At 43.8% G+C, this 18,433-nt stretch overlaps 1 protein-coding gene across 1 annotated transcript in view; it reads left to right on the top strand.

Moving 5' to 3' along the window:
* Positions 1–2,788: 2,788 nt before the first annotated feature.
* EGFR (epidermal growth factor receptor) overlaps positions 2,789–18,433 on the top strand; it is a 100,788-nt gene continuing 85,143 nt past the window's right edge. The window contains exon 1 of the mRNA XM_011966773.1: positions 2,789–3,019. The gene's annotated coding sequence lies outside the window, so the exon portion shown is untranslated. The remainder of the gene's footprint in view (positions 3,020–18,433) is intronic.

Here is an 18,433-nt window from a genome sequence, read left to right as displayed (position 1 = left end):
CCCATGGAATTGTCTTCAACTCTTATAGTTCAAATGTTCAGATATTCCTGAATTGGCTTTCACAATAAACATCCTAAATATGTAAGTAGAAACATATATATTGCCAGATTGGTGCCTTCCCAAGCAAAATTAAAATACAGGAAAAGTCAGTCTGTTTGGCCCATAAATAAATATGTGTGTGTGTAGGTGTATGTATGTGTGTATACATATACACACTCAGAAAAACTAGAAGCAGCAGCATATTTTGGCAGCATTTGGTTTATTGGAACTCAAACATTCTGATTGTGCACACAGACTAGTTTATGTGGTAACAATTGTGTATTTCTTCCCATTTCCTTGCCTTCTTTTCCTCCCCATTTTTTTCTTCCTGATACTAGATGTATACTTTTTTCCTGTTTCCATTGGCAAGCCACATGACAGGCAAAATGATTACTAGAAGAATATTGTTCCCTCAATCAAGAAAAATGCCCATTGGGTTTTGTTATTTGATGTTATTTGATAATGGAGACCTATTGTTTTTCTATTTTTCGTTTTTTGTTTTCCATGGCACCTATGGAATTAAGTAATATAAAAAATCTGTTATTTCAGATGTTCATGTCTAATGAATTTCATGTGAAATACTGGCAGTATAACCCCAAATAGAGGAAATTTGTGAAGAGTGGATGCTGCAGGACGTGAGACATCTGCACAGTTCATCTCTTCCAGCATCTTGCATGTCCCAAGCACTGCCCTGCCAGGCAGAGCATGCTGCAGATCGCGGCAGGGAATTCCACTTGTTCAGAGCACATTTGACTTCCAAATTCTCAAGGCCACAGATTTGAGGACAGAGCAATATTTGCATTTGAAACTGGAAGATTATTTTTTGCTCAAGTGCCTGTATGCTATATAGAGTTTGCCTACTCTGCGTTATCTTCCCCCGTTCCCCTGTTATCTGGCACAAGCTATTCAAAAGACAGACCCACTTGTAAAATAAACGGTTTGCAAACTAAGGAAAATATTTAAATCCCATGTAAATGGTGCTATACTATGTATAAAAATGTCAAGAAACACAGAACAGCTCATGAACACCTCCGCCGGTGCATAAAAGAACCATCTTTTTTCTGACTCCTATTGGATGCCTTAGAAAAATTTGTATTTCCTCTTTAGTTGTTGTGTTTGAAAGATAAAGTTGAGACAACAGTTCTATTCTTTTTAAGTTGGCAGAACTTCTGAAAGGTGATTTTTAGCTGCACTGTGACTCATTCCAAATGCAGAAATCTCTGACCCCGAGTTAGTCTATTTGTCATGCAAGAGCCTGGAAAAGCCCTGAGTGATAAGAAATGGCCATAGGCCATTCCCACAGAATTTTCAACAAAAATAGAATCATGCTCATGTTCTAAGTCATGACTTAGATCTTATAACTCATGTTCGGAACTGTCCGTGTTCACGCACAGCGGCCGCGTCACTCCGCCAGAGCTGCCTTGGGTGCCGGTGTGCGGAGGAGTCTGAGGCTGTCTGTCTCTTCCTCTGTTGTCGGATACGTGGGTTATCTCCATAAACGGCTGCCATGAGCATCCTTGTTCACACATTTTTAGGTGTTTGAGCGAGTCTCTGTGGGATAATTTTGGGAAGTGAAATTTGTGGTCAGAGGTTTGTGAGTTTTACATGCTACATTTTCAGAAGTTGAAAAAACAGCAGCAGGCCGAAGGCAAGTCGCCATGCCTGGGATTCATGAACACTAGTTGAAAGAACTGGTGTGATTTAGTCATGACAGGAGAGAAGGGGAAGGGAGTTTGCAAATTCTCAAAGCACAATCACTCCAAACCAAAATTCAATTTAATCTGTAGGATTTAATCTGTAGGACTCCAGGTGGCAGAATAAGAGGCAATGAATGGGTGGAAGTGAAACAGGGCCAAAGTTTGACTTCATGTGCAACTTCCTAAGGAGTGATTTGAACTCCACGAACATGAACCAAGCACCTCGACACAGGCTGGGCAAGTTGCTGTTCTCTTGGAGCTTACATCTTAGTGGGGAAAGAGAAATGCATATGTAAACATATAAATCAGCAGGATACATTGTGAGGAAGGTCATTGCTCAGTGAGGCTACAATAGAGTGATACACTGGAGGGGGCTGCAAGGGAGGGAGAAGGTAGGAGGGACAGCATTTAGTAGAATGAGCAGCACAGTCCCATAGGAAGAAGAATTTATTGCCTCCTTAGGCAATAAATTCCAAAACCTTGAACATTAGAAAGGAAATAGATTAATGTGCATAGAGGATTAAATTATGTGATCTGCAAAGTCATTTAAAATCTATTTCCACATAAAACATATTAATGCAATCTAAACAAAAGGGGTCTGGATACCCTCATCTTCTTCCCAAGCATCAAGTCTTTCTATGGTTAAACTGAGATGCTTTTATTCTTGGAAAATTTTAAGGAATATCTACAGCAATGGAAGAATCGGGTGTCGGGATGTGTTCCCAGGTAATAATGATTGCAGGCTGATTTGGCCCTTGAGGTGTGGCCTCATGGCCCTCTCCAAAAAAAATCAGGGACCTGCTACAAAGCACAAAGCCGACTGCAATGCTTGCTGCTTACTGGTTAGGCCAGCTCCTCTTTGCCAGGGACAAAGCAGAAAGCAAGACAAGACAGGTTCTGAAGCAGTAATTCAAAGCCTTCCTCGCTTTCCCATATGAGTCATTGCTAGTCAGAATATTACCTTTGCAGAGAGGCTTAATTCCAAATTTGCTCTTAAAGGGATATCCTCTCCTGATTTAGGTATAAACTTTTGACTCACAGGACAAATCCTTTCATTCCTTTGGGCCTAGATTGCATTTATTTCCATGACAAAAGGGACTGTTTGGTATTTCAGCAAATGAAAACAAAAATATAAAGCCCATCTCCTTTTGAATGAGTTCCAAAACAGTTCTCCACTGGACTTCAGAAGAAGAGGGAGCTCTGGGCTGCTTGGTTGTGCATTTGCTCTGTGTTCCCTCTGGCAGGCGACCTCTCCATGCTGAGAAGGTTATCCGGATAACCAAGTAAGAAAGTACATGAGGAGGCACAGAAAGAAAACAATGTGAGAGGTACTAGCATAAACACACAGTGTATGTTGTTATGAGGCATCACATGATGAGATACTGCTGGGGAGGGAAGAAGCGGGGAGATTCCTAGGAATTTTATGAGAATTTCCAGGGAGAACAAGTTTTGAGCTTTTTGTTAACTTAGAAAATTTTCCTTATTTTTAAAAGAGTATGTAATATACCCCATGCTATAAAATTCTAGACCTAGTAGATTTAAAAGCAGCATAATGGAAAATATAAATACCTGTTTTCTTTTTTTATTTATTTATTCTGTGCCAAAAGGAATATAGCCAGAAAGAGAGAAAAGGGGTCTCTGCAGACTTAGATGTCTCTGTGACTTGATCACTGCTAACCCGAAAAGATAATAAAGCGAAGCTTGTATCCGGGTTGCTGCAGCCAAGCCTGCCCAGTCTGCGGGGCGTCCTCGCACATGGGGCAGCCGTCCCACCCCACACACTGTGAAAGGTGGACAGAGGCTGGGCAAAGCCCCCAATTTTCATTGGCACTGACCCCAATGATTTACAGGCTTTTGTTTCCCACGTTAAATGTCTTACGATCATTAAATTATTTATAACTCAATTAGCATGTGTCCAAAACCAGGAAGTTCATAGGAGACTGTGTGACTGGGAATTAGGGAGCAAAGCAACTTTCCAGTCTGTGATTTACTGGGTTTCCATTCCGTTTCCTGTTCGGATCCGGAAGTAGAATTTCAAGTATTGCTTTTCATGCTTTATTTGGGACCGATTTTAGCCCCGCTCTCCTTTCTCCTGCCATTCGCTGGCCGTTAGCCACCAGCCTCTGCACAATGACCAGCTGGCCCCTGGCAGATCTTGGGCCCAGGTGTGAAGTCGCTGGAGAAGCATTTCAGGGCCAAGATGGGAGTGATTTCATTTTCCATTGACACTATGCAGAAATGAAGGGGATTCAAGTGCCTTCAGAAAAGCTTCCTTCCAGCGAATGGAGTTTTGGGGATTTTCCAGACTTGCAACTGCTTTTATTCTTGGAAGCATCATTGTTGCTTTTTCCCCCTTCCATTTATATCCCAGGAACTGATTCAGAAACCATAGAAATTGGATTTGGAATCGCTGAATGCTAGCAGACAGCTGACTGCACTCTTCCCAAGAAACCCTGCCAGCTGGGTTTGGGTATCGCGTGGTGTGTGCTCTGTCTGCCTGGCCCGCTGAGTCCTCTAACTCTAATGGACTCCTTCTTACACCAAAGTGCACTAGAACTAAAGTGTTTTGCTTCATTCTTTAGACATTTTGTGGTTTAGGGCTCAATCAGCCAGGGTATGATTTGCAATCCACAGTAACCGGTTTCAGAGCAGCTGCCCAGCGAGGCAGGTTTCATCTCGCTTGCTAGACGTTTTGTTTTTTTCTTTTTTTTTTTTTCTAAACCTCACACCTTTTATTTATCAGACTTGGATTCCAGTTCCCTGAGACTGTTTGTGCCACTGATTAGACAGGCTCGAAGGAGAACCCACCAGGCTTCCTGAATAAAACACAGCAGTGACTATATTAAGAGGTTTTAAATTGCTCAAAATACTGTCTAAAAAACACTAAAAATCATGTTACTCTCTAGACTGAATAAAATCCTATAGAAATGAATTCCTGGACTTGACATGTAGCAAGCTGGCATGGGCTCGGGAGTGAGTGGGCTCAGTTAAGTGAGCTAAGATGAGATATCTGGCGCACAGGCGAGCACCCACCTGAGGAGCGTTTGGATGTTATGATAGCCAGCTCGTCTGTAGAGCCCCGTCCTTCTGTGTCAGCAGCCCACCAGATAAGTGATGTGTAAATACCACATTTAGGAGGGCTTATGATGATGCCAGTTATTGGAAACCTTTTTGAAACAGGAAGGAGGTGAAACATTTCCCTTTGCTGCTGTATCACTGTGTGCCAGCACTGTTTGCAGTATCTCATTTAACCAGGAGTCACCACCTGACTGATGGCTGATGTGGGGTGGGGTCCCGGGGTGGGGTCCCAGGGTGGGATTACATGATGGGCTTGAGGTCTCCGGCTGATGGGTACCAGAGCTGGGACTGGAACTCCTGGCGTGACTGAGGCAGACACCTGGGCTACCCAATCTCACCCATGACGCCCTCGCTAAGTGACACACAGGACTCACTGGCAGCAGGACAGCAAGGTCCCCCTACAGAGGCCCCCATTGCAAACCGATACCCAGCTTAGACAGCAGGTTCTGCAGTCGGCGTCTCGCCCCTTCAGGTCTCATCGTGACTCACTTTGATAGCCACATGATTTAAGGGTGGTTCAGTAATGATTTGGTGAGTGCGGTGGCTCAGGGTCATTCACCTGCCCAAGCATTTCAAATTCCAGAAGTTCATGCCCTGCGTGGTGGGTGAAAAGTCTCAGATCAACCATGAGCACACAGCAGCCAGGCGACTGAGGCAGCTGCCAGGGGTGGCACGTTGCTCAAACCCGTAATTTGGAGTCAAAACAAACAGATGATTAGCTAGGGTGGTCACTTTCAATCAAGAGTTTTCATATCGCCTAGACATGGCCTCAGAATCAGGCCTAGTGTGGCCGGAGGCTGATCTCGTGGTAGATGGGAAGTGTGGCCTGAGGGCCATGGCTGCCCCCTCAGAAGGCCCTGTGGAGTGGCTGGCCGAGCCTCGGCAGCCTCCCGTGAAGCGAGGAAAGGTCTTTCTGCCGGCCTCTGGAGATCAGTATTGGAATGCACAAGAAGGAAATGCTGGATGGGAATCCCACTGCCCTATGATACCGAGGCAGTGCGTTTGCAGGCAGTGCGTTTGTAGGCAGTGCGTTTGTAGAATTGCTGTCAGAGGGTTTCTGTAACTGGCCAAGGTCACCCAGGTAGCCATTGGTAGAGCAGGGACTGGAATCCCAGACCCCCGACTTCCAGGCCTGTGCACCTTTCTTTATCCCAAACAGCCTTACAGTCAAGTGCCAGTGCAACCCCCGATTCCCGGGTTCCAGTCTTTGTCTTTTATAATGGGAATCAACCTTATCTTGATGATCCAGAGATAGTCATCAAGGAAGATTAAATTATCCCCTTAGACTCAGAGTGACCATATCATTTTCCCTCCACACAAGGACACTTTTGAGAATGAAAAGGAGGAGACGTCTGTACCGGACACTGGATGACAGGCACTGACAGGCTGTCTGCCAGGGGAGCAGCGATTCCTGTATGTTGTAGAAAGTTTTTCAAAAGTCACCTTGGAAAGAGGTTTTGTTCCTTAACCTTCCGTTAAATAGAAAGTTCCGTGAATGAAAACAACTCCCTTCCCTAAACATTCTAATAATGACCCAACGCTGCCAAGCCTGCCAGCTCTGCCTCATGGTCGTGTTGACCACGTGAGACTATGTGAGTGTCTGCTACACAGCACACTTTCAGTAAACACGCTGCTGCCTCAGTAATCCCACAAAAATGTCCTAGTCAAATCACCTGGCACCCAGGAAATTTCCTTCTTTTTCCCCCCCCCCAGTGAAATATAGAGTTGAAAACACTTGACAGCTCTTTCCCTCTCCCATGTGTTTGCAGGAGGGTGGTTTTGGTTCCTCGATCTTTGATGTGAACAAATGTGATGTTTTCCGCCACAGACAAGTAACCACATTCTTTTCACATTTCCAATGTTTTTTCAATGTACCTCCTTCAATAGAGGATCGATAAGGAAAAAAATCATTGACAGTCTCAATTAGATTCACTATTTGATCCAAAAACATAGCTTAGAACTCTAGCTTTTGCTCAACACTCTTGCCCTATGAGTGCACAGAACTTTAATTCTGATACAAACATCCCTGAATGTTTAGCTTTGACAAAGATGCCAAGGTGATTTTATAGGAAGTGGGGCTGTGTTTGGGCTCTGGGAGTTTTTGATATGGTTTCAAGTCCCATCCAAAACCCACAGACTTCTAGAAAGTAGGTGGCTGCCTTCCTGCAGCAGCCCTGGAGTCTGCTGGGGGTTTTGAGCAGCTGCTGCCAAGCCAGGCCCCACCTGACACTTTGATGGGCACAGCCATGGTAGCAGGGGCTTGGACGCTGCCAGGTGACTCTAACGTGTGGCCAGGGTGGGAAGCACTGCTCACAGCGGTGCGAAAACCCTGTGTTCTCACATTTCACAGCCTCAGTGTAAAAAGTAAGATATGGGCACTCTGGAATACTATAAAAATATAGAAAAACATGGTATAGTAAAGAAAAGGCTCACAGAATTTTGTCATCTAGAAACAATGATTATTAATGTATTAGTATGTATTAGTATGTGTTTTTACTCATTAACAGTATATTCTGAGATATTTCCTATACCATTTAATATTTTAAAAGATGTTTACACTGGCCACAGTAGCTCATACCTATAATCCCAACACTTTGGAGGGCAAGGCAGGAGGATCACTTGAGGCTTAAAAATTAGCCAGGTGTCGTGGCACATGACTGTAGTCCCAGCTACTCAGGAGGCTGAGGCTGGAGGATGACTTGAGCCCAGGAGTTCAAGGCTGCAGTGAGCTGTAATTGCACCATTGCACTCCAGCTTAGGTGACACAGTGAGACCCTGTTTCTAAAATAAATAATAAATAAATTAAAACATTTAAAAATACATGATGTTTAATAGAGTACTCAATTTTATGTCTATGTATGCAATAATTTTTAACGGTTTCTTAATATTAGACATTTAGCACTTTTTAAAAACTATTTCTTTTTAATCTGTATTTCTAACTTTTTATAACAAGGAACCATTGACTTTGAGATGATTGGGAAATCCATTCTCTTCTACAGTTTCCATGTCCAATAGACTTAAAGTATTAATCAATGTGTTTATGTTTTGTTATTTTTCTGACATTACAAAAAATTTTAAATGTATTGTTACTACCTGTATAAATATCAGCTTTTGAGAGAAGGACATTGTGTAGAAATAATGAAACACTGCAACTTTTATTTGTATTATTTGTATTATTCTTTAAGTTCACATGAAAATTTAGTATGGCTTCAAAAAATATCACAAGTTAAAATATCACCAAGACTCTGTTCAGACAAAAGTATCAGAAAAGTGAGCCAGGCACTTTACAGGCATGATCTCTTAACCTCACTGTAGTCCTGTGAATAAGGATTATTTAAATTTCATTTTAACTGCCAGGATTATTGTGAAAACGCCAAGCACATTGCCTACACAAAGTAAATATCCAGTTAATGGCTGCTATGTTTATGAATTCCTTTTAACATATATTTATTGTCCTCTACTGGATTTAAGATGTTATATTTATCATCATCTAATATTTTAGCTATTCCATCTCTTCAAAATAGATTCTATAATCAATGGCAGTATGGGAGAGTGACTCGCAGGTCTCTGAATCTCAAGGGGTTCCTGGAAGCCTTCCTGAAGGTATAGTGAAACATTCGGCTTCACATTCCCATCCACGAGCTCCCTGAAAATATCCCGGTCTGCTCTCAGGACCCAGTGACTTACCTACGCGGAGGCCGTGGATGGCACCTGGAACTTCCTGTGTGCCCTCCTCAAACTCAGCCAATGCCATCATGCAGCAGCAGGCAGGTGTCTTTGCTGGGTAGTTGGACTGGTTGGCCCTGGGATTGCAGAACTGGAATGGGGAATGACATCAGGAAAGTTTATAATTATCAGGACAACATGGATGGCCATAACTTTAAGTTTTAAGCGATAGCACATTATGCGGAGGGAGATGCACGCCCACAGCCATGCTTCGTGTGTAACTCGAGAGGGGTCTGAAGTTTGAAACAAGTGTTCCTAGGCACGGGTCATAGGGTTTGTTATCACCATACTCAATTTAGAATGGGGACATGTTGGTTCATGGTTACTGTTACAACCTTACTCATTTTAATACCTGAAAACATGCTTTCCCCATGCTGGGAATCGAAAGATTCTCCTAGGAAAAGAAAGGCTTGGCAACATTGATTCAAGAAGGGCATGCATTTTCCTCATTTAAATAACTCTAATGTGCAGGTAGATCCCCTGACCTCAAGCTCAGAAGAGTCCGGGCCTTCTTGCCTTCTCTGCTCCTGCTCTGGGGCCAGTTATTGAGATCCCTGTGCCCACACGATGCACACATCCCACCCTTGGCCGCTCTCCATAAGAAATCCAGTTGCACCAAGCACCCCACTTTTTGCACCTCCCATTTATGTACTCCTCAGAACCTCACCACAACTCCCTTCTAAAAACATGGGTTCCTGACTGGGAATATGATGCTGCCCAGGCAGCTTTGCTCAGAGGGAGCAGCTTTCTAAAAATGTTTCAAGTAAATTTTCAAGTATAATTAAATTTAAAAAAAAAACAACAGTCAAAGGTGTGCAATTTGGCCAATATCACAAACCAATTAGCCCTTTGTAAGTGGCACCCAGATCAGGACAGCTGACCACACCAGCACCCTAGAAGCGCCCTGTGCTGCCTCTTGGGACAAGGCTACCACCATCCTAAGGCCAACACAATGGGCCGACTTTGCCTGCTGTTGAATTTTGCTTACACAGAATCATCCAGTAGGTACTCCTTTGGGTCGGGTTCTTTCACTCAACATTATGTGTTGATATTTTTCCATGCTGTGCTGTAAAATTGTATTTCTTGCATCCCATAGCTGGGACAGTTCCATCATAGGAGAATACCACACCACGTTCGTCCATTCTGCCGCCGATGGACATATGGGTTCTTTCCCTTTTCTCGCAGTTACAAGTTTATGAATCTTGTACCACGTGTCCCTGGTGAACTTTTGTGTGCACTTCTATTGGGTACCTCAGAGTGGCATTGCTGGGTCAGAGGGTACTGGTCACTTTAGTAGCTTTGATAGATATTGCCAAAACATCTTCCAACACGGTTATAGCAAATTATACTCCACCAGCAGTAGAAAACATTTCAAATTGCTTACAACAAACTCCCCAAGATTGCTGCATACATCTTCCATATCAATTACTTAACTACTCAGCAAATTTGAAGGGAAATATTTTTCTTTTTATTCAAATATAAAGTGGAATAGGGATATAGGTAAAAGTTGTCTTGCCACCTTTTTAGATCAGTAAATGTTTGTTGAATGAAGGTGAGAAAAGATGAGAAATAATAGTACCCAATGAACAACGTAGCAGTCTAGAAGGAGGGGCATTTCCCGGGGTGGGGGGACCCACACTCTGTAACTCCCACATTCGGTAAGTGTGTTATAGGTAAGCTGCAGAAAACGAGGCAGCTTGTCAAAGAGGAATGGCTCTTGGCCATAGTTGCTGCCCTGGGAGGATATTTGATACTAGCAGAGCCAGGGCAACCCTGGAGGAAACCACCTGGAATGATGGGAGAACTCCTCCAGGGAACATGGCCCTTTAATAGATCTCTGTTGTGTAAAATAATCCCAAAGCAGCCACCAGGGCATGCTGCTGCAAGTCCTAGATGGTATATCCTTCTGTGCCACAGACCCCATGCAGAGCGCCCTCAGCTAAGCAGCAAGGAAGACCAAGTCTCCCGAGGGTTTGCATATGTGTATGTGTTTCCGCAGTCATGGTGAATGACAGTCAGGGCTGCAGAAAAGCATTGGTAAAGTGTATATTTGAGGCTTCAGAAGTTTGAAAAGACTAGATTTCGTAGGCCAAAAAAACTGAGAATTTGCAATTAGAACTTCAGTGCTGATGCTGGGAAGACTGGAGTTAGTTTGAGACATGCACCTGTGCAGAACTGGGTCCCTGAAAAAGGAGAAGGAAGGGAATCAGGACCAGAGTAGGGCCTGACACCACTCATACTCGGCGTTAAATCAGAATTGCGTTACAGTTACACTTTGACATTTTGGTGGTTTTTAAAGTGCCTAGTACAAGTTAATTTTTCATTAATGAATTCTTTATTCGTAAAATGCTTAAACAGAGATTACCCTTTTGAGCATTTTGTCAGTGCTTCTGAAACTAATGGGGACCTCCTGTTGGAGGATACAGTCTGTTGCAATAGGTGGCCACTGCTCTGAATCTGTGTCACTTCCCCAGGGCCGTGGGCACAACCATCACCTGAAGCATGTTGGAGATGCAGATGGTCAGGCCCTCCTAGAATCTCAGAATCTGCATTTTAGCAAGGTCAGGGGTAATTCCTATGTCCATTGGAGTTTGAGAAGCACTGGTAATCTCAAATGCTTTAAAAGATTACTCAGTAGGTACCTGAAGATAGGCTCAGTAGGTACCTGAAGGCACCATCCCAAAGACCAGAGTGGTAGGAGCAGGTGAACCAGCCTCTGAGAGCATTCCCCCCCCCTCCCCCCAATCCCCAGCTGTGTGGAAGGTTGCCACCTTTGGAGTAGTCATTCAACAAACACGTGTCAACTGTCCACTATGTGTCAGGCCACCACATGGCACTGGCTGTGGCTAGTTGGATAGACACCATTTCTGCCCTCCAGAAATGTCATGTCCACTGGCACATGACAAGTCACTTAGTCGTTCAGAGCCGTGGGTGAGAGCTCCAGGGGCTGACAAAGGAGCTGTGATCTTGCAGGACCACAGAGAAGTGTCCCAGGGCAGGTGGGACCTAGGGCTACACAGGGAGGGGTGAGAAGTCAGCCCATCAGCCTTAAATGCTCCCCCAAATCTTCCCATTCAGTGTTTTCTCAGTAGCAAACTCATGGGAAAATTGGTTGTTTTACTTAAAAAACTCATACTAGAAAGCTAGAGTTTAACTTTAAAAATAAATTTTGAAAACATTTTTATTAACAAATCCTACCTTTCCTCCAAAGTCAAGGAGAAAAGAATAGGAGTGAACAGTGGACCAAGTAAGCCTAAAACTCTGCTCTCTCCCCTGCTCATTTTACAGTTCAAGTGCCATTCAATTTATCGTGGCAAGAAGAGGATGGCATCATCAAGACCTTAATCTTCTAATACATCTGATCTGATAAGAATGTGAAAGCTATAAAATTAATTTTTGATCAATAACTACAGACCTTTTGAGAGAGTGCCCTCCTAAGGAATTGAGTACCTATTTCTCCATACAGTGTCTACCATGACCTACAAACCCTTTTCCCATGAGGTGTAACAGAGAGGGATTACAGCCTTAGAACTGGATGTCAGACTCTCCTAGTTTAAGACAGTAAGCCATAACATAGTGCCTGAGACCAACACAACTTTCAGGGTGGTTTCAGAAACACATAGGGGACAATGTTGGCTCCGATGCTGTACATCCCCAACAGCCATCAACTATTTGGAAACTAGAATTTCAGTGTAATTGGAGTTGGTGTTGCCCTAGCAAATGCTGTGGGAAGAGAGTCTCACTGTGTGTCTTCTCCTGTTTAAAGCCTGAATTTATTCAGGATATAATATCTGTGTTTAGTCACTCTACTGAAACTGATCTAGGAAGTGTTCCAAAAAAGGTACCACAAGGATCCCTTTGTAGCTACATCTGTGGGATTTCCCTCGCTCTGGCATGGCCTGGCCCCTCTGCAGCATTCAACAACACGGTCCTCTGCTTTTATCTTCCTGGGCTGCATGACCCCACCCTGCCCTGGTTCTCCTCTCCCCTTAACCCCTCCTTATCAATGTCTTAAAAGGTCTCTTCTATTGGAAGACACATTCTGTTGCAGTAGGTGACCACTGCTCCAAATCTGTGTCACCTCCCCAGGGCCATGGGCACAACCATCCCTGGAGTGTGTTAGGGATGCAGTCGGCCAGGTCCTCCAGAATCTCAGAATCTGCATTTTAGCAAAGGCCTGGGTAACTCCTATGTCCATGAGAGTTTGAGAAGCACAGGTCTCATGAGTTCCTGACATACAAATAGTGCTGAGGTTGGTATGCTGGCTGGGTAGCTAGATACAAGTGAAAACCTTCCTGTTTCTTACAAACCTGGATGGACCCAAGGCCGCTGACGTGGGCCAGGACAGGCTACTCTTTTTCAGTGTTTCTGTTGTATTGCTGTGTCTCTCTGTGATCAGGTGCCACCCTCCCTGGCAGGAGGACTGCAGACAGGACGACCAAGAGCACTCTGCGCAGCCTGCTCTCCAATGCTCAGGGACGCCAACCACCCTCGTGGCTCCTTTTCATCCACCTACACATGGAAGGCCCAAGAGGGCTGATGTGTGACTATCTCCACTTCCTGGTACCCAGTGTGAATGACTTCACTTACTAAACAGATGTTCAGCAATTTTATTAATAATGAAGAAAACACTTTGGTTTGACAAATAATCACTCCATTTTTTTCATTTGAAAGTTATTCCCATTAGTAGAGAAAGCAATGTATTACAACCACAAGAACGTTTACATGGAAATGAACCATCTGCAAAGCATCTCCCATTTTTCTTTTATATCAGCCAATGGGTGGTGGTGGGAGAAATATTCACCTGTGTATTTAACATCTATCCCCCTTCCTAGACTGTCACCTCCATCCAGGCAGATACTGTTAGTATCTCCACAGCACACACAGGGCCTGGCACGCATCCGGGGCTCAGTGAGCACTTGCTGAATGGTGAACAGATTAGTTCTCCTGGGAACGTTGTTCACACATCTCATAACACTCGTTTGGAGTGGATGGCATTCATCAGGCTGCATATTCCTATTATTTTATTGTATTCTCCACTAGTTACAGTGCCTACAGATGTAAAGGCATTGTTAATATTGCTCATAGGAAGACATGTTGATGGAAATGAGTCCAAAGGCATTATGGTTAGAAACTGGCCAGGTGTCATTTTTGAGAGATTAGGTAACTGTTTTCTGGTAGAGTGAATTGCCTGTTTGTTGCAAGTTGGGACTTTGCTGGGCTGGTTTACAGGGCCAAGGGGAAAGAGATAAGTGGATCTTCTAGTGAGAGGTCATCTGTTTTGAAAGCCTGGAAGATTCCATGAACTAAATCCAAGTCTTACAACACAGGGAAGTGTGTCAGACTGTGCAGGGATGAAGTCTCTGATTTAGTATGAACACAAGAGCTCCTCACACTGTCCTCTTCAGAAAGTCCATGCAATCCAAACTTCTGAATGCTTAGCTGCTTACAACCATACATAGATTGAGGGATAAAACTCCGACATGGAAGAGAAGGTAAACCTTTTTTGGCAGACATCCCCAGGAAAAGGCGGCTCTCTTCTCTCATTGCCGCTGCTCTTTCAGAATCCATTTCAACAGAGGAGGAGTCAATGGGAGCACCATGCCTCTGACAGATATCATATGGCATTTCAGTGGCATTGTGTATTGCCCTTCTTAGGTAAGAGTTCAGCCATTAAAAGAATGTCCTACACACCTTCTCATTTTCTGTGATGAGAGGAATGTGAGGTACTGTCCTTCGAGAGTTGTCATTTGTCCTAGTAGCCAGCAGCGTGACTGTGCTGTCTTCCACTCTGTCTCCCTCTCAGCCTTCTGCCCAGCCACCACCACTACAGTTGCATTCTCTCCGTTTGAACTCCTGGTTCAGAGGATCACCGTAAGAAACAGACCCCTAGACACACAGCACTCTGCCACGTAATGGGTGGCTTTGTCTTCTATTTTGGATTACTGAGCTTCCCTGGGTAACTTCCACTAAACTGAAGTTAATATTAGAAGAACTTCCTCTTACCGGAATAGAAAAGCATTTAAGTGATGCAGTCAAGTTTGTACCATAATTAATTCAGTCATTTATCAAATATATATGGCCTCTGTGTGACGGTGACCCTGACCGGGAATGGAGCTGTTGAAGAACAGGGAATGGGGCCTGTTCTTCAAAGGCAGTTCCCTGCTGCCCAGTTCAGTCCAGTGGATCTGGGCGTCTCTCTTTAATCTGCATTAGGGGCTCTTTACTGATTCTTCACTATCCAAAAAGGACTTGGAGGGGAGAGCTGAGCCCACTTCTGGAAGGAAATGACAACAATTTATTTAGATAATCTTTGTGCAACAAGGCAATTCACTGAAGAGATCTGCTCTCTAGGAGCCCCTGCAACCCCACCATAACGGGGAAGGCTCTACCTCTGCAGTCTTCAGGGCCACATTTCTCTCTGACCTCCTGTCTTCCCAGCACTCTCAGCCTTGCTCATGGAGCACTCTAGTCCTCCATTGACCTTGGCCTTTGGCAATGTGATTTTTCACCTGGCAGCTCCCCTCTGGTCTCACTCCCTCTTTTTGTCCAGCCTGCATGACACAGCGTCACATCATTAGTGTTCCCTTACTCCCCTCTTACTGCCGAACCTGCAAAGTCCACGCCTGGGACAGTGCAGCGTGTATCCTCACTGGGCTGCTGGCAGCAGTGGGGGGAACCACACAGCCATGCTGTGTGCTGCTGAAGAAATGCACAGCCTCCTGCCCCCACTGGCCTGCGCATTCCTGCCCTTCTGAGCTCCACTCACTTTTGGCAGGAGCTATTCCAACCTGCACGGGATCCTCACTCTCTCACAGACGTGAGACTCTTCCTGCGGCCTCCCCTCTCTGTGCCTTCTCACTCTCTGTTCCCTTTCCCCTTTCTCCCCTTTTCTCCTCTGCCCACCTCCAAGCCATCCTTCACAGGACAGCTCAAGCATCAGATCCTCTGGGACACTTTTCTTAGTTGTTCAGTCTGATGAGGTGACCCTCATCCCCTCTTAGCCGAAAATTAGCCTCAACTTCTTTCCCACCGCCGAAAATTAGCCTCAACTTCTTTCCCACCGTGTCATGTGAGTATTGCCGCCACAGCATCTGTCACATTGTGGAGTAATGGCTGACTTGCTTTTCTGCCATTTGACTGAGTTCCTTCAGTGCTGGGGCCAGTGTGCAGTGTCTTGTATTCAGTATATAGCTGATTAATTGATGAATTGAATAATTAATTAGTGGTTTACACTAGTACAGTGCAACCTTCAATGCAAAGATCTCATCAAAATAATTCACATGGTGGGATATTTTAGAAGGGTGACCAGGCTAGTTTGTAGTAAGAAAAAAATCAACAAGACTACGTCAGGAATTCCTTTTTCGTCTACAGGCTTGCTATAGAAGATACTGAAAATCATCTACCTAATTACCTTTATTTTATCAGGTCGTATCTTAAATGTCGTGTTTGGGAGAAGAAAATGTGATATGTGATTATAACCTTTCCTGGTGCAACCTAGTAAGTTTCAGATTAACTCGAGGAATTGTGGTGATATTGTGGTCAAAGCCAGGTGATTAAAGAGTCATTCTTTGAAACAAATATCTGTGCAATCAATTAAGAAATTAATTTGCAAATTTTACTTGCTTATAGTAATTGATATGTCATTCCTTTTACAAACAAATACAAAGAAAACTTAACTAAAAATACTTCATATCTCTCTTTCAGATTATGTGTCCCAGAAAGGATATATTTTTCTCTTTTTTGGTCTTCCTTTTTGGTATGGCGTCTGTAGGAAATGTATTTCTTCATAGCTAAGTGCACCTCCTTATGAAATGTCTTCAGAGTCTACTGGTGCACATAAGTAATTGTGGGCAGCAGCCTGAGGATCTCCATCTCACATTTATCATATGCCTTATTGCAGGAGGCTTTGCAAGAGGAGGTCTAGAGCTACAACATCTTACGGATATGAATGTCAATTCAAATCTAAGAGATAGTTTATGAGGGGGAAAGCCTAGAGAAGAAGAAACCTAGAGGGATCAAGCAGCAGGGGAGAGTAATAAAAGACTAGAGCAGCAAGTTTTCTTAACTCAAACTAGAATTAAAGCTCTGTGTGTGTGTGCATGTGTATGTGCCTGCATGTGCCTGCATTGTACTAATGCATGTGTGTGTGCATTAATGTGTTAGTGCATTAATGTGTGGATGTTTGTGTGTGTGCATGTGTGTGCAAGTAAGTGTGTATACATGTGTGGGCATGTATTCTGTACTTGTATGTGTGTTTTATGCATCTGTTTGCAAGCATGTGTGTATGCACATAAAAGTGTGAATGTACATGTGTACTTGATGAGTGTGTGTATATTAATGTATGCATGTAGTTCTAGAGTCTAGTTAGAGAAAGTGCATAAAGAAATAGGGATATGAACAAGAAAGCCATAGCTTAAATTATAGGAAAAAACTTTGCTGCCTATCAGTCATGGTTTTAAAATGTTCAGACTTGATATATTTCCCAGTGCTATTGGCAGAAAATGTCCCTATGACATTCCATACTACCTCAATCAAATCTAAAACCTTTGTTCCAATATGTTTTATTGATATCAGTATATTTCAAATTTCTACCAGGTTTTTGTAGAGGTATTTTGGCCATGAAATTGACTAAATTATTCAAAATGAAAAATGAACAAACCTGGGCCAAGGCTTGGAGACTTGCTTAACTCAGTTCTTAAATTTTCAGATTTTCAAAATTACAAATTTAAAAACCATGCTGGGGTTTATGATATTCTTTGATTGCAACTTATGGTTGAAAAACTGTAGAGGGCTTTATACTAATAGTTGTGGATCTTAGGATTTTCATGAAATCTACATTATCGTCATCTGCAAGTTTAGATGGGGCATAACTGACCCAAAGGATGGATCCCTCGGGGGCAATTCAACTGGATTCCAGCCAAGATGACAACAGTCAGGATCCGTTCCCTTCTGATCATCCATTGGGTGCCTTGATTTCCTCTAACCGAAAGACCAGACGCTGTCTCAGGCTGGCTGCCCCACATGCCTCACTCCAGACCAAACTCACAGTCTGTAAACCTGAGCCTCCGATGCTCCTACTACCATATCCACTCGAACATTCCCAATTCTGACCTGGAGATGTCAACAACTGCTTGATGCCACTCTCTTCTATCTTTCTGTAGCTAAGCCATCCCCAAGTCTGTTGATTCACCCTGTTTAACTGCTGTTGGGGGGTCCATTGTGCCCCTTCACCCTGCCATCTCCCTGGTGCACTGTTTTGCAAAGCTCAGCATACATGAGCGTCACCTGGGAACCTTAATAGAGTGCAGATGTTGATTCAGCAAATCTGGGATGGGCTCGGGCTGCATTTCCAGCAGGCTCCCAGGGATGCCCCTGCTGCTGTGCTGCAGATGAGCTCTGAGTGGTGGGATCCCAGGCTCTGCTGTTGCCTCCTAGGGGTCTCTTCACACTCCCTGGAGGCCTAATGGGGCCTTCTCCACGTGGCAGTGAGATCTGTTTTTGTGTTTTTGTTTTAAGTTGGGAGAAGGAGATTATTTAATACTAAAAGGTGCAACATGGGATTGAGAAAACTAATTCTTAGTCATAAGTCGAGTATGCACCATTGAAACCACATGCTTTAAAAAGTAATGGCTTCTATCTTTATAAGAAAAAAAAATCATACTATTTGAAAATTACAAGCTATTGTGGCTAACTCCATTTATCTCAGTTAGAGAAAAAGAGTCACCTGTCACCAGGGCACTGCCAGAAGCCAGGCTTATTTTCAACAGCACTGGGTGCTCCAGCTTTGGGGTGCCAGCTCCTCCCATAAAGCTAATACATACCTAAGGATGATATTTCTTTGCAAGAGCTCTGCCCTACAGTTTGTACATCTCAAGAAGTTATGTAATTAA

The sequence above is a fragment of the Mandrillus leucophaeus genome, unplaced genomic scaffold (assembly GCF_000951045.1).
Source record: "Mandrillus leucophaeus isolate KB7577 unplaced genomic scaffold, Mleu.le_1.0 Scaffold772, whole genome shotgun sequence".
NCBI classification, from domain to species: domain Eukaryota; kingdom Metazoa; phylum Chordata; class Mammalia; order Primates; family Cercopithecidae; genus Mandrillus; species Mandrillus leucophaeus.
Note: the sequence above shows the minus strand (reverse complement) of the source record. Positions and strands in the feature narration are given on the sequence as shown.